General features: G+C 37.7%; 1 protein-coding gene across 3 annotated transcripts in view; it reads left to right on the top strand.

Moving 5' to 3' along the window:
- The first annotated feature begins 118 nt into the window (after positions 1 to 118).
- Positions 119 to 11,118, top strand: part of SLC9A9 (solute carrier family 9 member A9) — a 685,847-nt gene continuing 674,847 nt past the window's right edge. The window contains exons 1-2 of one of the 3 annotated variants that reach the window (XM_034996352.1): positions 119 to 503; positions 4,768 to 4,982. The gene's annotated coding sequence lies outside the window, so the exon portion shown is untranslated. Of the gene's footprint in view, positions 504 to 1,578; positions 2,750 to 2,935; positions 4,983 to 11,118 lie in introns of those variants that run through there. The other 2 variants (XM_034996353.1, XM_034996348.1) reach the window with 2 other exon arrangements.

Here is an 11,118-nt window from a genome sequence, read left to right as displayed (position 1 = left end):
GCGCCGCCCGGAAAGCGTAAGCGCGAGCCCGCGGGGGTGGCTCTCGGGGCCGGCTCCGCGAGGGCGGAGCTCCAGCTCTTGGGGGAGGCATAAGCTGGCGAGGTCTCGTAGTGAAATGACTTTTGGTTAACAATTAATCTTTTATGATTGTTGAGTTTTACTGGGGCCTCTCTTTTGCTATCATGGAAACGGTCCCGTAAGGGGGGAAAAAATAAATGAATTGCGGAATTGCCACTCCATCCCGGACTGCTCTCGCCCGGGTGGGAGGGGGGCGGGGCAACGCTCTCCTCGCTCCTCACCCGGGTGGGGCGCGCGCCTGGGGGCGGGGCGAGGCGGGGCACGCCTGGCGGGAGTTCGCGTCTCCCGGCGCCCGCGCGCCTCTAGGCCAGGGGCGGGCCTGCGGTGAAAACGTGGGAAAGGCGTGAGTTGTTGGCGGACGGGCTGGGGACCGCGTCTTTGGCGTCTGTTATTATCTGTGGAGGCATCTTAAATTTCCTGAGCGGGTACGGAAAAAACGAAGTTAAAAGGAAAGTGTCATGAGAGAACCGACGCGGCCTGGTGTAGCTGGGAGTTCTGTCCTAGCCGCTGCGAAGAAGCGGGGATGAGCAAGGGGCGGGTTTGCCTTGCTCCCCGCCTGTTTTCACAGCGCGGCCCTGAAGCCGTTTGCTTCTGCTCGGAGAAGTGAATTCGCCGGCGCGGTCCGTGAGGAGCGGGATGGGGTTTCCAGGCCCACCCACCCCCGACTCCGCCTCGCGGCGGCCCCGGAACTGGGGCCTGCCCCGCGGGCTACGAGGCGTTGCTGTGGCGGTAGCCATGGGGACCCGGGGCTGTCTGGCGCTCCACATAGGCACGTTGGCTCAGATTCACGCCACGACTGCAAAAATAACACGGAAATGCTGAACGATAGCGCCTTGTTTTGGTATAAGTTTTAGGTGACCCGGACTCTGGCAGTAGCTGAGAACATACAACCCTTTTTAGTCTTAGCGCTCGAATAGTTAAAATGAGGACTACTTGTTCTGAGAAGAAGGTGGTTCCTGATACGGTATTAAAAATCAGAGTCCTGAGTTAACTTTAGGGATTGAACAATGATTTTTAGAAGACACTAGTGACTGGCATGAATAGATCAACTCTACAGGGGCTTAATGAGAGACATTAATTCTCTATATTCTCAACAGTTACTTGATTGTAAAAAGCACAGCCATCCTCTTGAGAAGTACTGTTGAGTTAATATTTTGTCCTTCCTGATATAAGAATTCAAACTTTAAAAAAAACTTTCGACAATTAGTAAGTATATTCAACATAGAGGTGATTTTTAAGTGATACACTGAATACAAATTGGAGGATTTAGTCTTCAGAGTCTTATATAAAATGATTAAGAAATTTGGCTGCTGCTAAGGACTTTCTGCCATCTTTGCAGTAATTTTATTTAATTTGCCTTCAGGCATCCCAAAACTCCATACAATGTGAAGTTATGAGCAAAATATCAAATGAGGATTTTCTAAGAAAAGCGTTTGGTGTGATTAGTCTGGAGATGTCAACTCTGCTGCTACTGCTGAATTGAAAACTCGGCAAGTCATTACTAAGCTGCAAATTGCCTATCCCTAATATCTTCTTATCTGTCCTCTAGATGTGTTTGATTAATACTAGATAATTTATGTGGAAATGCTTTAAAACAATAACAGCACTACATACATTTTTATATTTATAGCTAGAATGAATGATTCCATTAGCATTCTTGACGGTAAACTGATTAAGCTGAGAGAATTGGAGCATAGTTAGAGACTATTTAGGTGACTAGTAACAGGATTTAAGAGGTATTGCTTCTATGAATGGAAAAGATCTTTGGAGTTCTAAAATGATTCTGTCTCCAAATCCTTGGATTTCTAAGGCATCATCTGAAGAAAGGATGTAGAAAAGGTTACTAGTCTATACAAGTTGAATTTTGAAAAATATTTACTTTGTCCCTAAATATTTTGCATTTGTTTAAAAGCCCTGATACTTTCAGTTACGTTTTCCAGGCTTTTATCAAGAAAGATAGTGTTCAAGAATTTAATACATATTTAAATATATTTTTAAAAAGGCTTACAGCTTTAAGAGAAACCGTGTTCTAAGTACTATATATTAGGGTTTGGAGAAAGATGAGTAAAGTGAATGTTAAAGTACATTACCCACCTGTCCTATAAATTACAGGATGCTTTTGGCTAATGGATTACAAACTCAAATCCAAAGCTCTTCCCCATAAGTTTAAATAATGGCAAATAATGTAATTTCCAGTGCATCATAAAATGTTATTTTACAATAACACTCTTTTAATTCTGTACCACGGAATTAAATATAGTATTTTGATATCCATCATCTATTTTTCAAAAGTGAACTAACACTTTGAATGTCTAAGTATTACATTGTATTGCTGTTCTATCCTTTAAAGTAGTGGTTTTCAGGGACTATTGCCTCCCTCTTGGGGGACATTTGACCATATCTGGACACATTTTTGGTGCCCTAGCTAGGAGTAGGGGCTACTGGGTTTCTAGTGGGAGGAGGCCAGGGATATTGCAGAACATCCTACATTGCACAAGGAACCCTCAACAACAAAAATTAATCAGCCCAAAATGTCAATAGTGGTATGCTACTGAGAAACCCAGACCTACAGATTCTACTCTTACGTAGTATGGTTTTAGGCATAAAAGTCTTCTTATCATTCTTTGCTGCAGAAAAAAAAGGTTATCATTCTTTGCTGCAGAAAAAAAAGGTATGTGTGTATTAGTATTGACTGCATATCTGTGGTCATAATGTTCTAAATGTTAAGTCAATCCAGGTAAGTTTTTTTTTTTTTTAATCATTACAACTATTATTAGTATACAGTTGGTCAACCTATAAATATTATAATTTTGAATAATTATGAAAAGTAATACTTTATTGAAATGTATTTCTTGGTGAGATTGGGCTTTTTATCATTTAGCTTAAGTTTTCATGGATAAATATTATTTATTGCTAGCATCTGACAGAGCTCAACATCAGTTCTTTTTCTTTTCATTTTCAGAGATATAAAGGCCAAAACATCTTGTTCTTTTGAGTTGAGAGGAATAAAAAGAATGTTAATATAGCAGTGTTGTTCAATTCCTTTCATTCCTGTTCAGTTATATGCCAAAAATCATGGCATATCATAATGCCGGTGGCCTCTCAGAGTATTCTCAATGACATATCAATTAGGTTCTTCAGTTTAGTTTGATTTAGAATTAAAGCATTAGGATCCCAACTTTGAAAATGATACCTTACCTAGTTATTAATTTTCTCAATATTGACTTTTAGGTGCCCTGGGCAGTTATGTCCTGGAACAATGCACCATAGTGAGGTTCAGGGTAGATAAGAGGTGTTTATTTCCTTTGTAAAGGCCAAAAGGGCAATTCTCTGTGTACTGAAGTACCTCAAACATTATTTAAGTGGTTGTTTATTAGTAGTTATTGGATGGGTGGATGAATAAACAGTTGAAGGAACAACTGACGACTAAATATTGTAATAATCCAAGCTAGAAATAATGGTTGATAGCGAGGAAGCTGGTGGGAACACTCTGGATATATTCTGAAGACAGACTTAACATAATTTATTCAAGGTTTGGATGTGAGAGAAGGAGAAGCATCAGCTATCACTGTGTGGTTTTTATCCTAAACTACTAGAAGATTCACTCTTTGCTGAGATGGGGTTACTGAGAAGAAAAGAATGAGGCAGCTAGAAATACACTTCCCCTTGTCCATTTTCTTTAGTGCCATGTTTGTGTTTCTAAGTTTAAGGTAGTTATTGAAACCTATAGTTATCCATCAAAATATAAATAATCTTATATATTACTCTCAGTCCAATTAAGACATCCCACAAAATGATGGAGTCTTTTCCTTTGTTTCTAACTCCATTGCCTAAAATGCAAACACTTGACAATGTTAATTGTAACTCTTTATTAATGTTAATAATCTGATTTGTGTATACTAGATTACCTTGAGGACAGCTTTTGTATTTGAAAGCTGTTCAGTGTTTTATTTTTATTTATTTTAAACACATTTTATTGTATTTTAAATCAATAACTCTACACAGATATTTTTTAGGACAGGTTCAATAGCAAACATTTGGCTTCATTGGATGTATAAAACTCATAAACACCCAAATTATGATTTTGTTGTGATAACGGAATTATATAGTTTTCTGACTTGTGCAGAACAATGCAACTTAGCTCAAATGCAACGGCAACCTATAATTCATGATTTATATTCAAATTAACATGCTGTGTTATCAGCTAGGCTGACCCAGAGGCACGTTTTTGTCTTAGTAAATTTTTAATACTTACGGGTTTTTTTCGTTTGTTTCAGCAAAGAAAATAATACATGCAAAAATAGAAAAATTAACACCATTTCAACGACAGGTTACTTTCGTACCCAGTTGTTAAGATCTTTTGAAAAGTCAACCCAAAATGTGTGACCTGTGTAAATTAACATTATTATTACCTATTTTATGGGTTGACAAACATACTGAAAGTGCCCCTTACTCAGTTTTACCCAAGTTCAAGATTCTGAGGGTTCTCAAGAGTCCAGTGGATGAGACAGATACATACATAACAGCTCTATTACATGTCTGTGATAAATGTTGAAGTATAAGCAAATATTGAAGGAGCATAAACAAGTTAGAAATTCCTGTAGTTACCAGCATTGTATTTGCATTGATAGCTCTCAGGAGAGGAAGTTGTGTGCACTATGATAATTTTGCTTCTTTCTCCTTTGACAGCCTATTTTCTTCTTAAGCCTTGCATCCTATGCCTCTTGCCTCTCCGAATCTAATGGCTTGTGCAGATGATGTTCCTGCCACCTCTGGTGGATGATGACAGCTGCAGCCCACTGCTCTGGCTAAGCAAGCATGCCAGAAAGCTTGGAGAACCTCAGCTGCCCTTTACAGAGCAAAAGTATCCTCTTGAGTAGCTAAAGCTCGGACTTCTAAGTAAGGTATCTTTACCAAGATCCCTTTATGGAAACCACATGTAAACGGCCATAGTCTTCAGCCTTATGGCTCTGCCATTTGTAAAGATGAGCCACAGCTGAAGAAGGCCACATATGTTTTGTACTTGGGTATCAAACATAATATGTATTTAGTGTTGAAAATTATATGGTTCAGATGGGGTTTTTTTGTTTGTTTTTTTCCTTACAAAAGGGCTTATAAACCCTGTGGGTAAATAATTAAGAATTCCCATTTTGGGAAAGTAAAGATTCTGGCCATCAGTTCTAACATGTAGGATATGTGTGTGTGTATGTATGGGTGGAAGGGTGGTTCCCCACATCAACATGCAATTCTCCCAACACCAGCTGGGTATCCGACAAAATTTAACTCAGTTCTGACATTATCTACCTGGAGATAGAATCAGATTCCACAGGTTAAGAGCTTAGTCCCCGAAGACTGCCCTCTATTTTACAAGTGGTTACCTGTACTTCTGAATGACCAGCTATAAATCAGAAGTTCCCATGACCCCCTCTTTGGGTTACAGGTTAAGGGTTCAGTCCTACAAGACTGTCTCTGTTCCCACTTCAGATGCCAGTAGCATCTGAACCAGATGCCAGGTTATCATCTCTGCTTCTTTTACATACTCTCTTTTCAGGTTTGATTAATTTGTTAGAATGGCTCACAGAACTCAGAGAAACATTTTATTCACTAGATTACTGATTTATTATAAAAAGATATAATTCAGGAACAGTCAGATGGAAGAGATGCATTGGGCAAAATATGGGAAAAGGGCTAGAGCTTCCATGCCCTCCCCAAGTGTGCTACTCTCCCTTGACCATGTGTTCACCAACCTGGAATTTCTCTGAACATCTTTTTGGGGTTTTATAGAAGCTTTATTACATAGGTATGATTGATTCAATCACTGGCCCTTGGTGACTGATTCAGCCTCCAGCCCCTCTCCCCTCTCCCTTCCCTCTTCTCTCTTTTCATCAAGGGATGGGACTAAAAGTTCCAACCCTCTATTCCTGGTTGGTTCCCTTGGCAACCAGCCTCCATCCTTCCGTGCTTTTCAAAAGTCATCCATTAACATAAACCCAGTTGTGGTAGAAAGAGGCTTGTTATGAATAGCAAGAGTCATTTTACCTTTATGGCTTTGAAGTGCTTTCAGGAACTGAGGACAAAAGATGAAATATTATAACAAAAGATGCTTTCATTGTTCTTATGCTCAGAAATTCCAAGGTTTTGGGGACCTGTGAGCCAAGAACCATGGATGAAGACAAAATATATATTTATTATAAATCGCACTATCATAGGAACTAATTGTAGAGTTGTCCTGTCATCCAGTGTGGTCCATTGAACTATAAGTTCACAATAGATTTACCATCTTCGAAATATTACTGATTCACTGGTCTGTCACTTTGACAGACCATGTACTACTTTCTATCCTTGTGCTACCATCTACCACTGTAGAAAGTAGACTGCTATATGGGCCTTTTCCTTTTTTTTTCCCCTCTGAGGAAATAGTAAAGCTTTAGTTATTTTTTTTTAAGAAGCCAGGAATTAAGAATTGAAATCACAGAACTAATACATGTCTTTATTATAAGTTTCCTTGAAGATTTGCCTGATAGTTAGAAAGTAGAACTTGAATATTTATAGATAAATAAAAAATATTGTGTGCTGAGCTAATCTAAAGATAACAAGACCATTATTAGAACTTGTTGACAAATTGAAAATAGCAACTTAGTAGATTAAATGGCAATTTCATAATAATTTGTATTTTTATAGATGTTATATCATTCTAAGGTAAAATAGCATCGAATTGCAGTTATGAGTTTGCAGACTCAGGAGTAAATATAGTAATTGAAGTTCTAGAACTTGTTTAAAAACAGGCTTTAAACTCTATATAAGGGTGGGTTTTATTTTTTTATTAGGTTTTAATTCCCAAGTTTTTAAGACACACGTACTTAATTTTGAACTGTATGTGATGAAAGACAATTGAAAAAAACAGTTATGTAATCTCCAATATCAGGAAAGAAAGAAAAGAAAGTTCAGTGTTAAAGTCTCAAATACCAAAGAGATGACCAATAGTAAATAGTAAAAACTTTCCTATAAAAATCATTAAATTATAACATGCCTATTTATTCACTTTTTGGAATATATGTTTCTACCAAAATGACTACCAGTGACTTACACTTCTTACATTGTTTTTCTCTTAAAACTGGAAATAACTGTGAAGGAAATTTCAGGGAAAATATTTTAAAAATTTTATTTTAAGAATTACTTTCAGGGCGCCTGGGTGGCTCAGTTGGTTAAGCAACTGCCTTCGGCTCAGGTCATGATCCTGGAGTCCCTGGATCGAGTCCCGCATCGGGTTCCCTGCTCGGCAGGGAATCTGCTTCTCCCTCTGACCCTCCCCCCTCTCATGTGCTCTCTCTCATTCTCTCTCAAATAAATAAATAAAATCTTTAAAAAATAAAAAAAAATAAAAATAAAAGAATTACTTTCAAATTCCACAGATCTTTTTAAAAGCCATATTTGAAGAGAAATATTTTTCTAATAAAAGATTAGCCTGTCTTTTTTATATTTGTTGCTTGTATATAGACATAAAGTATTTTTGTTTATTGTCTTTATATTGGCAACAATGCTACATTTCTTATTAATTTTGATAGTTTGTAGATTCTTTGGATTTTTTTACACACACCATTTAAAAAATAAGTTTTAGGAAAAATCTAAAGAAAATAAGATGGACAACAACTCTATACTGAAAATTACAAATCATTATTGAGAGACAAAAAAGATCTAAATAAATGGAGATAGTGATATATCATGTTCAAGGGCTAGTAGATTTAATATTGTAAAGATGTCAGATGTAAAGATGTTAATTTATAATTCACCCCTGTCAAAATTCGAACAGTTTTTTAAATTAAATTGACAAGCTGAAAACTCATGCAGATACAAAGAGCCAGGAATAACCAAGTTATTCTTGGTGAAGAAAAAGCTGGAGAACTGAGTAAATACAAACAATAAAAACAAATGCACAGGTGGTCAACTGATATAGGACAGGTGGTCAGCTGATATAGGACAATCTTGACCTGTGTTTTCACATGCCAAATACCAAAATCAGTTCTAAAGGAATTAAAAACTGAATGTAAATGATAAAATACTAAAGTTTTCAAAGGTAACAGGTGAACATCTGCATGATCTTTGATAGGCTGTGATTCAGGAAATCCCTAAGACCACCCCAAGGTTCAATAATTGACTAGAAAAACGGAACTCAGCAAAGCTGGTATACTCATGGTTACAGTTTACTATAGTGAAAGAATACAGATTAAAATCAGCAACAGGAAACTGTGCAAGGGCAGGGTGCAGGAGAGACCAGGCACAGAGAGCTTCCAGTTGTTCTCTCCCAGTGGCATTATGTGAACAATGCTTGTTTCTCCCAACAGTGATGTATGGCAATGTATCCAGAGTGTTGTCAACCAGGGAAGCTCAACCAAGCCTTGGTATCCAGGGTTTTTATTGGGGTTCAGTCACATAGTCATGGCTCTTGTCCCACAATGCTAATCTTGGTCTCCAAGCTCTTCCAAAAGTCAATGTGATACCACATGGGCCACCATAGATCCTATTGTTAGTATAGCCTATTTAGCATGGTTTAAGGCCCCAGGTGAACAAAGACATTTTTGAGGCAAGACATTCCAGGGGCTTACGGGTTACCTCCCAGGAGCCAGGGATAAGGGCGATATCTTTCTTTGGACAAGATTAATCTTTTGCTACAAATAGGTAAAGAGTTCGTAAACAGGAAATACCAAAAACTCTAGACATAAAGATAAAATGATAAATCGGTCTATATTAAGAACTTTTATTCATTCAGAGAATGATTAACTCGGAGTAGGAGAAAGTATCTCCAATACATATATTTGACAAAGACGTATCTAGATTTTGTAAAGAACTTGTAGAAATCAATAAGAAATAAACCCAGTGATAGTGGGGGGTAGGGGGACAAGCAAAAGACTTAAGAAACCACTTTAAAAAGATAAACCTCACCTTTATTAGTTACCAGCCTAACAAATTAAAGTCATAATATGACACCACTATGTACCTAGCCAAAATGAATAAAATGAAAAAGATAGACAATACTAGACTTAGCAAAAATGTGGAGCAATCATACCTCTTATACAATGCTGGTGGGAATGTCAGTTGGTACTTTGGAAAACTGTTTGGCAGTATCTACTAAAGGTGAACATATGCATACCCTATGACCTAGCAGTTTTATTTCTAAATGTATACCCAAGGGAAAACTCATGCATTTATTCACCAACAGACATACACTAGAATATTCATTGCAACACTCTAATAGCAAAAAACTGAAGAATACTCAAATGTTCATTAACAAAGAATAGATAAATTGTGGTATATTCACATGGTGGAATATGATATAGCAATGAGAATTAAGAATCTACAACTATGCAAAACAATATGGATGAATTTCACAAAACATTGAAGAAAAACCAGACAAGGTAGTGCATTCTGTATTATTGCGCTTATATAAAATACAAAATTCAAAATTAGGAATCAGTTTGTTATTCTTAAGCAATACAAAAGGCATATAGTGACGGGATGGTGCACAAGAAAAGTTCCAACAACAATTGTTCAAGGAAAAAAGACAACAATAATATACATGGCAATGCAAATCCAAAGAGAAAAAGATACTTTTTCAAGGAAGCAAAAAAGTGCAGAAACCTGATACCTAGATACATTTCAATTTACAAAAAAAAAATGCTTAGCTTCTCTGTCTAAGGTACTTACATTCAAAATATCTGAAGTTTTTCCAGGAATAAGTAGATACGTGATTTGCATTTGCCTTATGGACAATTCTTAAAGAGACAAAGGTAATTAAGTTCTTAGAGGCAGACATAACTTCTAAATGCTTTTTTATGGTCTGTACTCATCAAGGTTTCAAAAGCAGTGTGCCACCTTTTTGCACAAATATGGTATGATAAAATATTTTATCATTGTCCCTGGTTCCTGACACAAAGCTCCTAAGACGTTTGGAGTTCCCTTAGTGATAAGGCAGGCCTCTAGTAGCTTCAAGATGGGGGCTGGTTACCGGAAAGACCAAACCATGATTAAAAGCTGGGAACTTTCAGTCTCACGCCTAAATTCCAGAAAGGGGAGAGGGACTGGAGATGGCATTAATCACCAATGAAGGGATAATTTAATCAGCCATGTCTGTGTAATAATAACTCCATAAAAAACCCTAAATGATGAGGTTCGGCGTTACCAATTGAACTCATTTAAGGTGCTGGGTGGATAGTGCACTCGGGGAGGGGTGGAAGCTACACACCATAAGCCACCCCTATATCTTGCCCTATGCATCTCTTCCATTTGATTGTTCCTGAATTATGTCTTTATATTAAACCAGTAATCACGAGTAAAATGCTTTCCTGAGTTCTGTGAGTTGTTCTAGTTGAGTTACTAAACCTAGAGAGGCAGAGGAATTCATGAATAACTTAGTGTGCTGAGCAGAAATGTAGGTACCCTTCGCACTTTATTTCCCTAGCTTCTGAAGTGGGCACAGTCTTGAGGGACTAAGCTCTGAAACTTGAGGAGCCTCATGCTAACTCTTAAGAGTTGCTGCCAGAATTGAACTGAATTGAATTGTTAGACACCTAGTTGGTATAAGAATTAGTTGATGGGAAATAAAAAACTCTCAACAGATATTTCTTTTTACAATGACAGTTGTTATGGTCTGAATTGTGACTCTCCCCACCCCCATTCATATGTTGAAATCCTTACCCCTAGCACTTCAGAATGTAACCCTATTTGGAGATAAGTTCTGTAGAGACATGATTAAGCTAAAATGAGACCATTAGGGTGGATCCTAATCCAGTCTGAATGGTGTCCTCATAAAAAGAGGAAATTTGGATGTATAAGCAGACACCAGAGGTGTGTACACACGGAGAAACGACCGTGTGAAGAGAGAGCAAATGTGCAGCCATCTACAAGCCAAGGAAAAGGCCTCAAGAGGAAATCAACACTGCTGGCACATTAATCTTAGACTTTCAGCCTCCAGAACTTTAAGAAAATAAATTTCTGCTGTTTAAGCCACCAGTTTGTGGTATTTTGTTATGGCAGCTCTAGCAA

This window comes from Mirounga leonina, unplaced genomic scaffold (assembly GCF_011800145.1).
Source record: "Mirounga leonina isolate KUSES-001 unplaced genomic scaffold, KU_Mleo_1.0 Mir_115, whole genome shotgun sequence".
In the NCBI taxonomy this organism is placed as follows: domain Eukaryota; kingdom Metazoa; phylum Chordata; class Mammalia; order Carnivora; family Phocidae; genus Mirounga; species Mirounga leonina.
Note: the sequence above shows the minus strand (reverse complement) of the source record. Positions and strands in the feature narration are given on the sequence as shown.